Raw genomic sequence first — 15,356 nt, forward strand, 5'->3', positions numbered from 1 at the left:
ACCAGAGGTTCTGTGCTCGACTTCTGGGCTGGGGAAAGTCCCATTACAGTAGTACAGAGGACGGAAAATATCTGCCCTGCATAGCTGATCCACAGAGGTTTTTAAGTGGAAGGGCGTGAGGGGAGATAAGGGAGTTAAAGCCTGGAGATTCAGAGAGGGGCAGCCTTGCTCACTCAGCAAAAACCTTCCTGTCTCTTTTCCCTTTGTTGAGAGAATGATCAAAAGAGGACGAGGGGTGAGAGAGAGCATCGCTCCCGCCATGGGGGAGTTCAAAGGGGGATAACTTTGGAATGTCAGAATACGGGCTGCATTTAAAATGTGTGTGTGTGTGTGTCCAGTGGATGCATGCATCTCTGTGTGTGTGTGTGTACGTGACTAAGCAAGAGTGTGCACGTCTCTATGTGTATCTGTATGTGTGCGCGTGCCACGTATCCATGCCTACTGTACTGTAACTGGGCATGCGTACATCCTTTGTATCCTCATACGACTCTTGAAGCGCTAGAGCTTTGATGATGGGAGACTGGCTGTTGTCTGGGAGGATGATCTCTGGATCTAAGGCTGCCTTAGCCTTCCATCCTTCTTTCTTCCCCCTCTCCCTCGCTCCATCCGAGGAGCTCTCACCTCACACCAGTGGCTCCTCCTCAGAGGAGGATCATCCTACTCAGTGAATTTCATAAAAATAGTGAAACATTTAAAAGAAAGTTACACTTTTTTTATACTTGAATATACTAAATATATTCACATCACCAAATAACTGACTAAAACTTACTGTTATGCAATGAGGGTCTACAGTAGCCTTCAACAGCACTCTAGGTTAGAACCATAGTCGGAGGACAGCAAGTTTCCATCCTCCTCTGGGAACATTGATTTCAATACAAAACCTTGGAGGCTCATGGTTCTCAACCCATTCCATAGACTTACACAGTAATTATGTCAACTTCCGGAGGACGTCCTCCAACCTATCAGAGCTCTTGCAGTACTAACTAATATCTTCTCCATCCAATCAAAGGATCAGAGAATTAATCTAGTACTGAAAGCATAAGCTACAGCAAGCTAGCACTGTAGTGCATGAAATGTGGTGAGTTGACTTAAAGAGAGAGAAAGACAATAGTTAAAGTTTTGAACAAATTAGCTTGGTCAAAAATTAAGGAGAAGCAGCAGAGAGAGAGCTAGCTATATTTTTTTGTTAGTTTACCTTCCACTTTGTTAGCTAATGCAGCTAATTTAGCCTACTCAACAACCTGACTCAGAGAAATGCTATTTATGTTAGCTAGCTGGCTAAGGCTATCCAACAATGCAACTCTTCCAAGTCAAGGTAAGCTTTTGGTTTTGATTATTTATTGCCACCGGGGTTCACCGGTGTAACTGCTAAACTGCTTGCTGTACATACACTGTAATGCATGATTGTACACATGGATTGGATTGTGAGTTTATAAACACTTTAGGTCTAGTTTGTTAACTATAACGTTAATAAAGTGACAATGATGTAGGCTGTCTATCGGTTAGAGGTATGAAGGTTTGGCTTGGAGAGGTTTTTGCACCTGGTCACAGACAGCTGTTGTGTTGTGCACTGAAGTCCACAAGCAAAGGGAAAAGGTGAGATGAGGAGAGCATGTAGACGTTAGAAGGAATTATACAATGAGCAAAGTGATGATGCTGTATGTGGCTGCAATGAAAGTGAACTGTGTGTGCAGGTGATCAGGATGTATTTATTCCACAGATTCTGTTGCAAAATGTTTCTTCAACTAACGCAAATGGAATGAAACAGGGAGGGACCTACCTACATTTGTCCAAAAGATACTCTTGTTTAAGTTGCAAACTGTTTGGACTAATGATTACACCCCAGATCAGGTAGATGCAGTCAAGAGTGTGCACGGTGGTATTAAATGAGTCACTGTCTGCCACATTGATTACTCCAATTTGTCTCACGAACCTGTGCACCTACATCCTCTCCCTAATCTTGAACGGCACAAACCGCCACTGCCTCACACCCCCTTTTCTTCCTTCCCTCCCTCCCTCCCTCACTCCCTCCCGAGCTCAACCCAAGGTGGTCCCACTGGCTCACCTCCCACCCCTCCACCTGGAGAGGCTGTCCTGGGAAACCACTAGTGCCTGGTTTACCCTCTGTAAGGACATTAAGGGCTCAGCACTGGGCTGGCAGCCTGGCACAGATCCAAAGAGTGCAGAGAGAGCGACAGAAGGGGACAGAGAAAGAGAGAGAGACAGAGAGAGACAGAGAGAGACAGAGGAGAGAGAGACAGAGAGAGAGACAGAGAGAGAGAGACAGAGTCAGAGAGACAGAGAGACAGAGAGAGAGACAGAGAGAGAGACAGAGAGAGAGACAGAGAGAGAGACAGAGAAAGGGAGACACATCAATACCAGCAATATATCTGTTTGAAATGGGATTGTGTTTTATCTCCCTCCACAGCATTGGGGACTGCAAAAGTGTTAGTATTTGTAAGCCATGGCAAATGCCTGCAATGAGTGCTTTACCTGTGTGTGTGTGTGTGTGTGTCTGCTGAAACACCTACCCATCTCCTCTATGCTCAGGTGTCTGCAGCAGTTGGGAAGTGGACACGCAGGTACTCTCTGGAGCGCATGTCCGTCTGCAATCCCAAAAAGATAGCAGAGGGGTTAACTTCTGCTGCCGTCAACAACACCGATTAGGCCTCGGTCTTAAAACCCGTCATAAAACCGCACACCTGTGTATTCTGCAATATCTCCTTGAATGTTTGAGTAATGACACTACACCTCTCAACTTAGAATCCCCCCGTCCTCCTCTGCATAGGATTAGAAAAAAAGCAGCCAAAAAACAAATCAACAAGAACACCCTCACAAAGATTTGCTGCATGCTTCATCTCGACATGACAATGCCAACAATTCATCCATCAAATTGCTTTAAAAACTCATCTACAAATGTTTATTTGATTTCCGACCTGCCTTTGTTCTTGCTACGTGACTCAGTAAGTGGAATGTGTGTGTGTGTGAGATTTGTTTGTGCGTGTGTGGTTGTGCTTGGCTGTAAGTGTATGCGTGTGTGTTTCTATGCGTATGTGTGTGTGTGTGGTTGTGCATTAGCTGTAAGTCATGGATGGTATAAGGTAAGTATGAGGATTTAGAATGAACGGGGGTTTAGAACGTGTTTGGTAATGAATGTGTGGCCTTGGTAAAAGCCCAAGTGTCAGTTACCTTAATGAGAACCGTCAGTGTGAATTCCACTGGGGATTTTTCTTCTCTCTCTGTCAATCAGCAATGACCCGAGTCATTCCATTTGCAGCTGAAGCCCCTGAATTACCCAGCACCCGCATGAAAACATGTGTACACACACACACTGGCACATAGACAGACACTGTGCACAGACACACACAGAAAAACTTCACAACCGTGGTGAACAGGCACTCAAACAGATCTTAAAACACCCCCCCAAAAACATCATATAAGACCCGTGTCAAACTTCGATTCATCTGGAGTCTGCTCCCGTAGCTGTTGGCGTGGCGTGGCGCACGCAGAAATAACAGCTGGGTCCCAACTTCCTCATTATCATAACTTCCCATAGCACTCAGCGAAGCACAGAGACAACACTCGGCTGATTTGCCACCGCTTTGGATGGGAGTTGGAGAGAATGGAAGGAGCAAAAGACAAGGAGAGAGAGAGAATGGAGGGAGCAAAAGACAAGGAGAGAGAGAGAAATGAAAGCGAGACAGAGAAAGAGAGATGTGGGTGATGCATGGGCGTGTGGTTGACAGAGGGAGAAGGTAGATAAGGTAGTGGCAACAGAAATGAAGGGATCTGAGCTTTGTCCACCAGTCTCCCGTTGTCACCCGTAGGGCTCTTCCACTGGGCACAGGACAGCTCAGCTGTGGCACTGGCACCATTTCACACAAACATGTACATATGCATGCCCGCACGCACACTCACACACATGCAGACATGTTTACGCACACACACGCGGCATGCATGCATGCACGCACACACTCTCTCGCTAACTCTAACTCTGTGCCCTGGCCTCCTTCCACTGGCCTGAGGCACGGCTATTGCTTTCCCCCTGCAGCCCTACAGCAGTTTGTCTGGCTACACTATCCCTCTCTTCCTCTCCATCCCTCTCTTCCTCTTCCTCCCTCCACCCCTCTCCCTACTCCAGTGGGACTGGGTTTCTGGTTCAAGCTGAAAATGTCAAACAGAAATATATTAACATTTAGAAAACCTGAGGGCTTCAACAAGCAGCACCGTTTAATGCTGCAGTAGTATCACCTCCGCCGAGGGATAGAAAGCACACCTGCAGAGTGAAATCGTTCAAAGTAACTTATTTCTTTCTGCCTTATTATTATATGAACTATTTCGGCAATATTTCACACATGACAAAATATTAATTGGTGATACTTGCTCAGGGGTAAAACGCAAGTTGTGTAGCGTGTAGGCTAGTTCAAATCCCTGGTAAGACCGTAGCTGGACACGGTATATTTGAGCATGGTGCGCTTGAGTAAAGAGTCAAATGTTTTATTTATTTATTTATTTCACCTTTATTTAACCAGGTAGGCTAGTTGAGAACAAGTTCTCATTTGCAACTGCGACCTGGCCAAGATAAAGCATAGCAGTGTGAACAGACAACACAGAGTTACACATGGAGTAAACAATTAACAAGTCAATAACACAGTAGAAAAAAAGAGAGTCTATATACATTGTGTGCAAAAGGCATGAGGAGGTAGGCGAATAATTACAATTTGCAGATTAACACTGGAGTGATAAATGATCAGATGGTCATGTGCAGGTAGAGATACTGGTGTGCAAAAGAGCAGAAAAGTAAATAAATAAAAACAGTATGGGAATGAGGTAGGTAAAATTGGGTGGGCTATTTACCGATAGACTATGTACAGCTGCAGCGATCGGTTAGCTGCTCAGATAGCAGATGTTTGAAGTTGGTGAGGGAGATAAAAGTCTCCAACTTCAGCGATTTTTGCAATTCGTTCCAGTCACAGGCAGCAGAGAACTGGAACGAAAGGCGGCCAAATGAGGTGTTGGCTTTAGGGATGATCATTGAGATACACCTGCTGGAGCACGTGTTACGGGTGGGTGTTGCCATCGTGACCAGTGAACTGAGATAAGGCGGAGCTTTACCTAGCACAGACTTGTAGATGACCTGGAGCCAGTGGGCCTGGCGACTAATATGTAGCGAGGGCCAGCCGACTAGAGCATACAGGTCGCAGTGGTGGGTGGTATAAGGTGCGTTAGTAACAAAAATGTTGAATCACATCTCCGAGCCTTTGTCAAGAAATCTTACCGTACACCCTGATCACCCGCTACAGTAGAACACGTGGCATGCACTAAGCACACTAACCACCTTAAGTGAGATGCATTTGTTGCATTCAATCCCCATCCACGATAACACAGCAGGAAGAGGACAGCAGTTAGTTTGATGACTCTGCTGGTGTAATTCCTCATAGTTAGTGTCTAGCCTCTCTCCTGCATTGTGTGTTTTCTGCGTCTGCACTGTCATTTGTTTCCATAGAGGAGATGAGATCAAATGTACTGGATACAGGACCTGGGTTCAAATACTATTTGAAATCATTTCAAAGTTGAGCTTGATTGAGCTTGCCTGGATCAATGGACCAATAGAATAGCCCAAGAAAATTATTCTCGCCCATCTGACACTCCAGGCAGGAGTGTTTGAACCCAGGTCGGCAGTAGACTGAATGTGTTTTGGTTTGTACCCAGGTCTGCAGTAGACTGAATGTGTTCGGGTTTGTACCCAGGTCTGCAGTAGACTGAATATGTTGGGGATTGAACCCAGGTCTGCAGTAGACTGAATATGTTGGGGTTTGAACCCAGGTCGGCAGTAGACTGAATATGTTGGGGTTTGAACCCAGGTCGGCAGTAGACTGAATATGTTGGGGTTTGAACCCAGGTTGGCAGTAGACTGAATGTGTTTTGGTTTGTACCCAGGTCTACAGTAGACTGAATATGTTGGGGTTTGAACCCAGGTCTGCAGTAGACTGAATATGTTGGGGTTTGAACCCAGGTCGGCAGTAGACTGAATATGTTGGGGTTTGAACCCAGGTCTACAGTAGACTTTGTTTTGATCACAGGTCTTGAACCCAGGTCTGCAGTAGACTGAATGTGTTTTGGTTTGTACCCAGGTCTGCAGTAGACTGAATATGTTGGGGTTTGAACCCAGGTCTGCAGTAGACTGAATATGTTGGGGTTTGAACCCAGGTCTGCAGTAGACTGAATGTGTTTTGGTTTGAACCCAGGTCTGCAGTAGACTGAATGTGTTTTGGTTTGAACCCAGGTCTGCAGTAGACTGAATGTGTTTGGATTTGGTTTGTACCCAGGTCTGCAGTAGACTGAATGTGTTTTGGTTTGAACCCAGGTCTGCAGTAGACTGAATGTGTTTGATCACAGGTCTGCAGTAGATTGAATGTGTTTGGACCCAGGTCTGCAGTAGACTGAATGTGTTTGATCACAGGTCTGCAGTAGACTGAATGTGTTTGGGTTTGAACCCAGGTCTGCAGTAGACTGAATGTGTTTGGATTTGTACCCAGGTCTGCAGTAGACTGAATGTGTTTTGGTTTGATCACAGGTCTGCAGTAGACTGAATGTGTTTGATCACAGGTCTGCAGTAGACTGAATGTGTTTGGATCCCAGGTCTGCAGTAGACTGAATGTGTTTGGACCCAGGTCTGCAGTAGACTGAATGTGTTTGATCACAGGTCTGCAGTAGACTGAATGTGTTTGGGTTTGAACCCAAGTCTGCAGTAGACTGAATGTGTTTGATCACAGGTCTGCAGTAGATTGAATGTATTTGGACCCAGGTCTGCAGTAGACTGAATGTGTTTGATCACAGGTCTGCAGTAGACTGAATGTGTTTGGGTTTGAACCCAGGTCTGCAGTAGACAATGTGTTTGGGTTTGTTTTGGTGGGTGGGTGTTGTTAATGTGTCAGTGTCAACAGACAGAAACCCAAAGCTCTGTGGGGGTTGAATTATTCAAAGGAGAGGGGAGAGAGAGGGCGAGGGAAGGACAGCAATAGATTTGAGGGGGGAGAGAAAGAGAGAGAGAGAAAGGGAGAGAGACAGACATATGCTGAGAAATGTGACAGACATGCGCACCCACACAGACACACACACAAACATTGACAAAAAGAGTGAGAGAGACACAATAGGCAAGAGTTTCTGTACGTAGACTGTGTGTGTAGCTGCTGCAGTAGGAAGAGAGAGACGCCCACAAAAACACAAAACACAGATTAAAGCCTTCCCTTTAAACAAACACAGACGCCAGAGTCCCAGCGGGGACACTGGCACAGAAAACAACCATCAGCATCCCTTTACCTCTGTCTACAAAGACCCACCCCGGCCCAGCGCTAACGCTGCCTCCAACAATCGCTCACTTCGAAATTCCATTTGTTACGGCAACAACCTGGGGAGCAGCATTTCCTGTTGATTCGGATGCAGAGCAGAGTAATGGATGAGTATCTCACCTCAGGGCTCTCAGGGCCGCGGGAAACACAATGTTACAGGGCAGGTGTGATGAGCAGAGCAGATATAGGCATAGAGTTATGGTAGAACTAGAACGGCCAACCAGAGTGGAGCTCCGACTGTAGTTGTGAACTCCTACCAGAATCATGACATTTACACTCCCGAGGAAAATGTTCATATTTGCTGTTGAATAGAACGACTACCTCACTAGAGCAGCGAGTCATTGTTTGTTTTAGGCGTTTTTCACCAGTCTATCCTATTAACGTTGTTACCCGGTCGGCAGGACTATTAACGTTGTTACCCGGTCGGCAGGACTATTAACGTTGTTACCCGGTCGGCAGGACTATTAACGTTGTTACCCGGTCGGCAGGACTATTAACGTTGTTACCCGGTCGGCAGGACTATTAACGTTGTTACCCGTTCGTTACCCGGTCCCGGTCGGGCAGGACTATTAACAGGACTATTAACGCGTTGTTACCCAGTCGGCAGGACTATTAACGTTGATACCCAGTCTGCAGGACTATTAACGTTGTTACCCAGTCTGCAGGACTATTAACGTTGTTACCCAGTCTGCAGGACTATTAACTACCCGGTCGGCAGGACTATTAACGTTGATACCCAGTCTGCAGGACTATTAACGCTGTTACCCAGTCTGCAGGACTATTAAAGTTGTTACCCAGTCTGCAGGACTATTAACGCTGTTACCCAGTCTACAGGACTATTAACGTTGTTACCCAGTCTGCAGGACTATTAACGTTGTTACCCAGTCTGCAGGACTATTAACGTTGTTACCCAGTACCTATTAACAGTCTGCAGGACTATTAACGTTGTTACCCAGTCTGCAGGACTATTAACGCTTACCCAGTCTACAGGACTATTAACGTTGTTACCCAGTCGGCAGGACTATTAACGTCTTTAACGTTACCCAGGACTCGGCAGGACTATTAACGTTGTCTACTATTAACCAGTCTGCAGGACTATTAACGTTGTTACCCAGTCTGCAGGACTATTAACGTTGTTACCCAGTCTGCAGGACTATTAACGGACCCAGTCTGCAGGACTATTAACGTTGTTACCCAGTCTGCAGGACTATTAACGTTGTTACCCAGTCTGCAGGACTATTAACGTTGTTACCCAGTCTGCAGGACTATTAACGTTGTTACCCAGTCTGCAGGACTATTAACGTTGTTACCCAGTCTGCAGGACTATTAACGTTGTTACCCAGTCTGCAGGACTATTAACGTTGTTACCCAGTCTGCAGGACTATTAACGTTGTTACCCAGTCTGCAGGACTATTAACGTTGTTACCCAGTCTAGGACTATTAACCAGTCCCAGTCTACAGGACTATTAACGTTGTTACCCAGTCTGCAGGACTATTAACGTTGTTACCCAGTCTGCAGGACTATTAACGTTGTTACCCAGTCTGCAGGACTATTAACGTTGTTACCCAGTCTGCAGGACTCTGTTACCCAGTCTGCAGGACTATTAACGTTGTTACCCGGTCAGGACTCTAACGCAGGAGGACTATTAACGTTGTTACCCAGTCTGCAGGACTATTAACCCGTTGTTACCCAGTCTGCAGGACTATTAACGTTGTTACCCAGTCTGCAGGACTATTAACGTTGTTACCCAGTCTGCAGGACTATTAACGTTACCCAGTCTGCAGGACTATTAACGTTGTTACCCAGTCTACAGGACTATTAACGCGTTGTTACCCAGTCTGGCCTATTAACGTTGTTACCCGGTCTACAGGACTATTAACGTTGTTACCCAGTCTGACTATTAACGTTGTTACCCGGTCGGCAGGACTATTAACCGTTGTTACCCAGTCTGCAGGACTATTAACGTTGTTACCAGGACTATTAACGTTGTTACCCGGTCGGCAGGACTATTAACGTTGTTACAGTCTGCAGGACTATTAACGTTGTTACCTAGTCTGCAGGACTATTAACGTTGTTACCCAGTCTGCAGGACTATTAACGTTGTTACCCAGTCTGCAGGACTATTAACGTTGTTACCCAGTCTGCAGGACTATTAACGTTGTTACCCGGTCGGCAGGACTATTAACGTTGTTACCCGGTCGGCAGGACTATTAACATTGTTACCCAGTCTGCAGGACTATTAACGTTGTTACCTAGTCTGCAGGACTACTAACGTTGTTACCTAGTCTGCAGGACTACTAACGTTGTTACCTAGTCTGCAGGACTACTAACGTTGTTACCTAGTCTGCAGGACTACTAACGTTGTTACCCAGTCTGCAGGACTATTAACGTTGTTACCGTCTGCAGGACTATTAACGTTGTTACCCAGTCTGCAGGACTATTAACGTTACCCAGTCTGCAGGACTATTAACCCAGTCTGCAGGACTATTAACGTTGTTACCCAGTCTGCAGGACTATTAACGTTGTTACCCAGTCTGCAGGACTATTAACGTTGTTACCCAGTCTGCAGGACTATTAACGTTGTTACCCAGTCTGCAGGACTATTAACGTTGTTACCCAGTCTTAACGTTGTTACCCGGTCTAGGACTATTAACAGGACTATTAACGTTGTTACCCGGTCGGCAGGACTATTAACGTTGTTACCCGGTCGGCAGGACTATTAACGTTGTTACCCAGTCTGCAGGACTATTAACGTTGTTACCCAGTCGGCAGGACTATTAACGTTGTTACCCGGTCGGCAGGACTATTAACGTTGTTACCCAGTCTGTCTATTAACGTTGTTACCCGGCAGGACTATTAACGTTGTTACCCAGTCTGTTACAGGACTATTAACGTTGTTACCCAGTCTGCAGGACTATTAACGTTGTTACCCAGTCTACAGGACTATTAACGTTGTTAGGACTATTAACGCTTGTTACCCAGTCTTACCCAGTCTGCAGGACTATTAACGCTGTTACCCTACAGGACTATTAACTGTATTAACGCCACCCAGTCGGCAGGACTATTAAAGTTGTCTGCAGGACTATTAACGTTGTTACCCAGTCTGCAGGACTATTAACGTTGTTACCCAGTCTATTAACGCAGGACTATTAACGTTGTTACCCCAGTCTGCAGGACTATTAACGTTGTTACCCAGTCTGCAGGACTATTAACGTTGTTACCCAGTCTGCAGGACTATTAACGTTGTTACCCAGGACTCTAACGTTGTTACCCAGGAGGACTATTAACGTTGTTACCCAGTCTGCAGGACTATTAACGTTGTTACCCAGTCTGCAGGACTATTAACGTTGTTACCCTAGTTGTTACCCGGTCATGGCAGGACTATTAACGTTGTTACCCAGTCTGCAGGGACTATTAACGTTGTTACCCAGTCTACATTAACGGACTATTAACGTTGTTATTAACGCAGTCTGGCAGGACTATTAAGGACTATTAACGTTGTTACCCAGTCTGCAGGACTATTAACGTTGTTACCCAGTCTGCAGGACTATTAACGTTGTTACCCAGTCTGCAGGACTATTAACGTTGTTACCCAGTCTGCAGGACTATTAACGTTTACCCAGTCTGCAGGACTACCCAGTCGGCAGGACTATTAACGTTGTTACCCAGTCTGCAGGACTATTAACGTTGTTACCCAGTCTGCAGGACTATTAACGTTGTTACCCAGTCTGCAGGACTATTAACGTTGTTACCCAGTCTGCAGGACTATTAACGTTGTTACCCGTCGGCAGGACTAACGTTACCCGGTCGGCAGGACTATTAACGTTGTTACCCAGTCTGCAGGACTATTAACGTTGTTACCCAGTCTGCAGGACTATTAACGTTGTTACCCAGTCTGCAGGACTATTAACGTTGTTACCCAGTCTGCAGGACTATTAACGTTGTTACCCAGTTGTTACCCGGTCGGCAGGACTCGTTGTTACCCAGTCTGCAGGACTATTAACGTTGTTACCCAGTCTGCAGGACTATTAACGTTGTTACCCAGTCTGCAGGACTATTAACGTTGTTACCCAGTCTGCAGGACTATTAACGGACCCAGTATATTAACGTTGATACCCATCGTTATTAACGTTGTTACAGTCTGCAGGACTATTAACGTTGTTACCCAGTCTGCAGGACTATTAACGTTGTTACCCGGTCGGCAGGACTATTAACGCTGTTACCCAGTCTGGCAGGACTATTAACGTTGTTACCCAGTCTGTTACCCAGTCGGCAGGACTATTAACGTTGTTACCCAGTCTGCAGGACTATTAACGTTGTTACCCGGTCGGCAGGACTATTAACGTTGCAGGACTTACCCGTCTGCAGGACTATTAACGTTGTTACCCGGTCTCGGCACTATTAACGTTGTTACCCAGTCGGCAGGACTATTAACGTTGTTACCCAGTCTGCAGGACTATTAACGTTGTTACCCAGTCTGCAGGACTATTAACGTTGTTACCCAGTCTGCAGGACTATTAACGTTACCCAGTCTGCAGGACTATTAACGTTAACGTGTTACCCAGTCTGCAGGACTATTAACGTTGTTACCCAGTCTGCAGGACTATTAGGACGTTGTTACCCAGTCTGCAGGACTATTAACGTTGTTACCCAGTCTGCAGGACTATTAACGTTACCCAGTCTACAGGACTATTAACGTCCCAGTCTGCAGGACTATTAGGACTATTAACGTTACCCAGTCTGCAGGACTATTAACGGACTACCCAGTCTAGGACTATTAACGTTGTTACCCAGTCTGCCCAGTCTGCAGGACTATTAACGACTATTACCGTTGCAGTCTGCAGGACTATTAACGTTGATACCCAGTCTGCAGGACTATTAACGTTGATACCCAGTCTGCAGGACTATTAACGTTGATACCCAGTCTGCAGGACTATTAACGCTGTTACCCAGTCTGCAGGACTATTAACGTTGTTACCCAGTCTGCAGGACTATTAACGCTGTTACCCAGTCTACAGGACTATTAACCCCCAGTCTGCAGGACTATTAACGTTGTTACCCAGTCTGCAGGACTATTAACGTTGTTACCCAGTCTACAGGACTATTATTAACGTTGTTACCCAGTCTGCAGGACTATTAACGTTGTTACCCTGCAGGACTTAACAGGACCCAGTCTGCATATTAACGTTGTTACCCAGTCTGCAGGACTATTAACGTTTACCCAGTTACAGGACTATTAACAGTCTGCAGGACTATTAACGTTGTTACCCAGTCTGCAGGACTATTAACGTTGTTACCCAGTATTAACGTTGTTACCCAGTCTGCAGGACTATTAACGTTGTTACCCAGTCTGCAGGACTATTAACGTTGTTACCCAGTCTACAGGACTATTAACGTTGTTACCCAGTCTACAGGACTATTAACGTTGTTACCCAGTCTGCAGGACTATTAACGTTGTTACCCAGTCTGCAGGACTATTAACGTTTACCCAGTCTGCAGGACTATTAACGTTGTTACCCGTACCCCCAGTCTGCAGGACTATTAACGTTGTTACCCAGTCTGCAGGACTATTAACGTTGTTACCCAGTCTGCAGGACTATTAACGTTGTTACCCAGTCTGCAGGACTATTAACGTTGTTACCCAGTCTGCAGGACTATTAACGTTGTTACCCACTATTAACGCTGTTACCTAGTCTGCAGGACTATTAACGTTGTTACCCAGTCTGCAGGACTACTAACGTTGTTACCTAGTCTGCAGGACTACTAACGTTGTTACCCAGTCTGCAGGACTATTAACGTTGTTACCCAGTCTGCAGGACTACTAACGTTGTTACCCGGTCTGCAGGACTTTGTGTGCTTTGTCTCGTCAACAATTCACCCCTTTGGGTACAGTAAAGCTTAACTAAATTGAATTGATTACTACTACTAGCGCTAACTGATTGTCAATGGTCAGTGCCACAAGACTGGCGCTGTTCCTGAGCTGCAGTAATCAACTTCCCTGGTGAGCCCTCTGAGTCCTTCCTCCCTAAAGGAAACAGAGCAGAGTAGTGTTACGTCTTTAGCATTAGTTCCTTGTTGTCCATTAACAACTTCATGTCTTCCTGTCAGTTAGTATGGATTTCTGCTGTCCGGAGATAATTACCAGACAAGCGGATGTGGCCGTATATATACATGTGCACACACACACACACACACTTCACTGGGAGTGTGTGAATGGTGCGGCGTTATTCACTGTACGGTCTGCATAGCCTCCGTCAACATTCGGTGAAAGGACTCTTACTGTCCATTAGCTTTGTTTGTGGCCTCATTAGGAAAGGCTAGGAAGAAGGGAGTGTGTGTGTGTGTTATTGACACAGACTTGTCAATCTTCCTCTCAGGGCGCGAGTGGGTGAGATGGAGAGCTTCATCATGTCCGTGTAAAAGCGCGCGTTCCTCCGCACTCAACGCACTGTGCATACAGACTCTGCTGCAGTGCTTTGACTCTTCACTCAGCCCTCTGCACCATCAACTCCTCACTGCAGACTCCAACCATGATGTCACCTTTCTCTTTCATCTCTCTCTCGCTCTTTTAACTGTAGAGATCAGACAGACTGAGGGTTTTTCTTTCTCTCAGCTTTAACAGGTACAGTGAGGAGGGGAGGGGGAAAGGAGAGGAAAGAGAGGAAGGGAGGAGAGGAGAAGAAGGGAAAGATGAAAGAAGGGTTGTGGAAAGGACAGGAAAAGATAGGAGAGGAGAAGAAGAATGGAAAAAGAGGCAAAGGGTTTAAGTTAACATTCTGAACAGGTGCCACGTCAACCTAGTTAAAATTATTTTGCTACAGTATGATCCCCAACCCATCTCACATGAACGGTCTACATGCCCAGATCCTTAACCCAACCTGTCAACCCAAATCCCTGCTTCCGGTGCCCCAAAACACCTCATTAACGTACACGCTCCAATTTGTCCCTCTTCCTGAATGCATAAACGATGCCTGTGCCCTTATTTGGCAAACCTCCGCCACCTGCTCCTGTGTTTGGGTCCCAACAGTAAACTGCAATTAAATGCTGAGGAGCACGAGCATATTGTTGTTTCCACAGCACAAGAAAACTTGGCAACCTGTCGCTGCTGGCTCTGAGCTATCATCAGTGTGTGTGTGTGTATGTATGTGTACACACCTGTTTAAGTGCTGGCTGGCAGCAGTACAGCTTATCAAGGGTCAATGTTGATGACCGTCTGGAGAGAGAGAGAGGTGTAGAGAGAGAGAGAGGTGTAGAGAGAGAGAGAGGTGTAGAGAGAGAGAGAGAGAGGTGTAGAGAGAGACTTCAGCGAGAGAGGATTTCTGAGCGGAGGAGGTGTAGAGAGAGAGAGAGCGAGAGAGGTGTAGAGAGGAGAGGCGAGAGAGAGAGCGAGAGAGAGAGTGTAGAGAGAGAGAGACTATTCACTCGAGAGAGAGAGCGAGAGAGGTGAGAGCGAGAGAGTAGAGATCAGAGTGTAGAGACAGTGAGAGAGGTGGAGGAGCGAGAGAGAGGGCGAGGAGAGGTGTAGAGCGAGAGAGAGAGCGAGAGAGGTGTAGAGCGAGAGAGAGAGCGAGAGAGGTGTAAAGCAGACCTCATGCCCCAAAAACACCTAGAGCGAGAGAGAGAGCGAGAGAGGTGTAGAGCGAGAGAGAGAGCGAACTAAGAGGTGTAGAGCGAGAGAGAGAGCGAGAGAGGTGTAGAGCGAGAGAGAGAGCGAGCAGAGAGGTGTAGAGCGAGAGAGAGCGAGAGAGAGCGAGAGAGCGAGAGAGTGTAGAGCGAGAGAGAGAGCGAGAGAGGTGTAGAGCGAGAGAGCGAGAGAGGTGTAGAGCGAGAGAGGCGTAGAGAGCGAGAGAGAGAGCGAGAGAGGTGTAGAGCGAGAGAGAGCGAGAGAGGTGTAGAGCGAGAGAGAGAGCGAGAGAGGTGTAGAGCGAGAGAGAGCGAGAGAGGTGTAGAGCGAGAGAGAGCGAGAGAGGTGTAGAGCGAGAGAGAGCGAGAGAGAGAGCGAG

General features: G+C 46.4%; 1 pseudogene; it reads right to left on the reverse strand.

Moving 5' to 3' along the window:
• Window positions 1-2,546: 2,546 nt before the first annotated feature.
• The window catches only part of LOC135528703 (endonuclease V-like), a 36,049-nt pseudogene continuing 23,239 nt past the window's right edge, over window positions 2,547-15,356 (reverse strand).

Source organism: Oncorhynchus masou, chromosome 5 (assembly GCF_036934945.1).
Source record: "Oncorhynchus masou masou isolate Uvic2021 chromosome 5, UVic_Omas_1.1, whole genome shotgun sequence".
Classification (NCBI taxonomy): domain Eukaryota; kingdom Metazoa; phylum Chordata; class Actinopteri; order Salmoniformes; family Salmonidae; genus Oncorhynchus; species Oncorhynchus masou.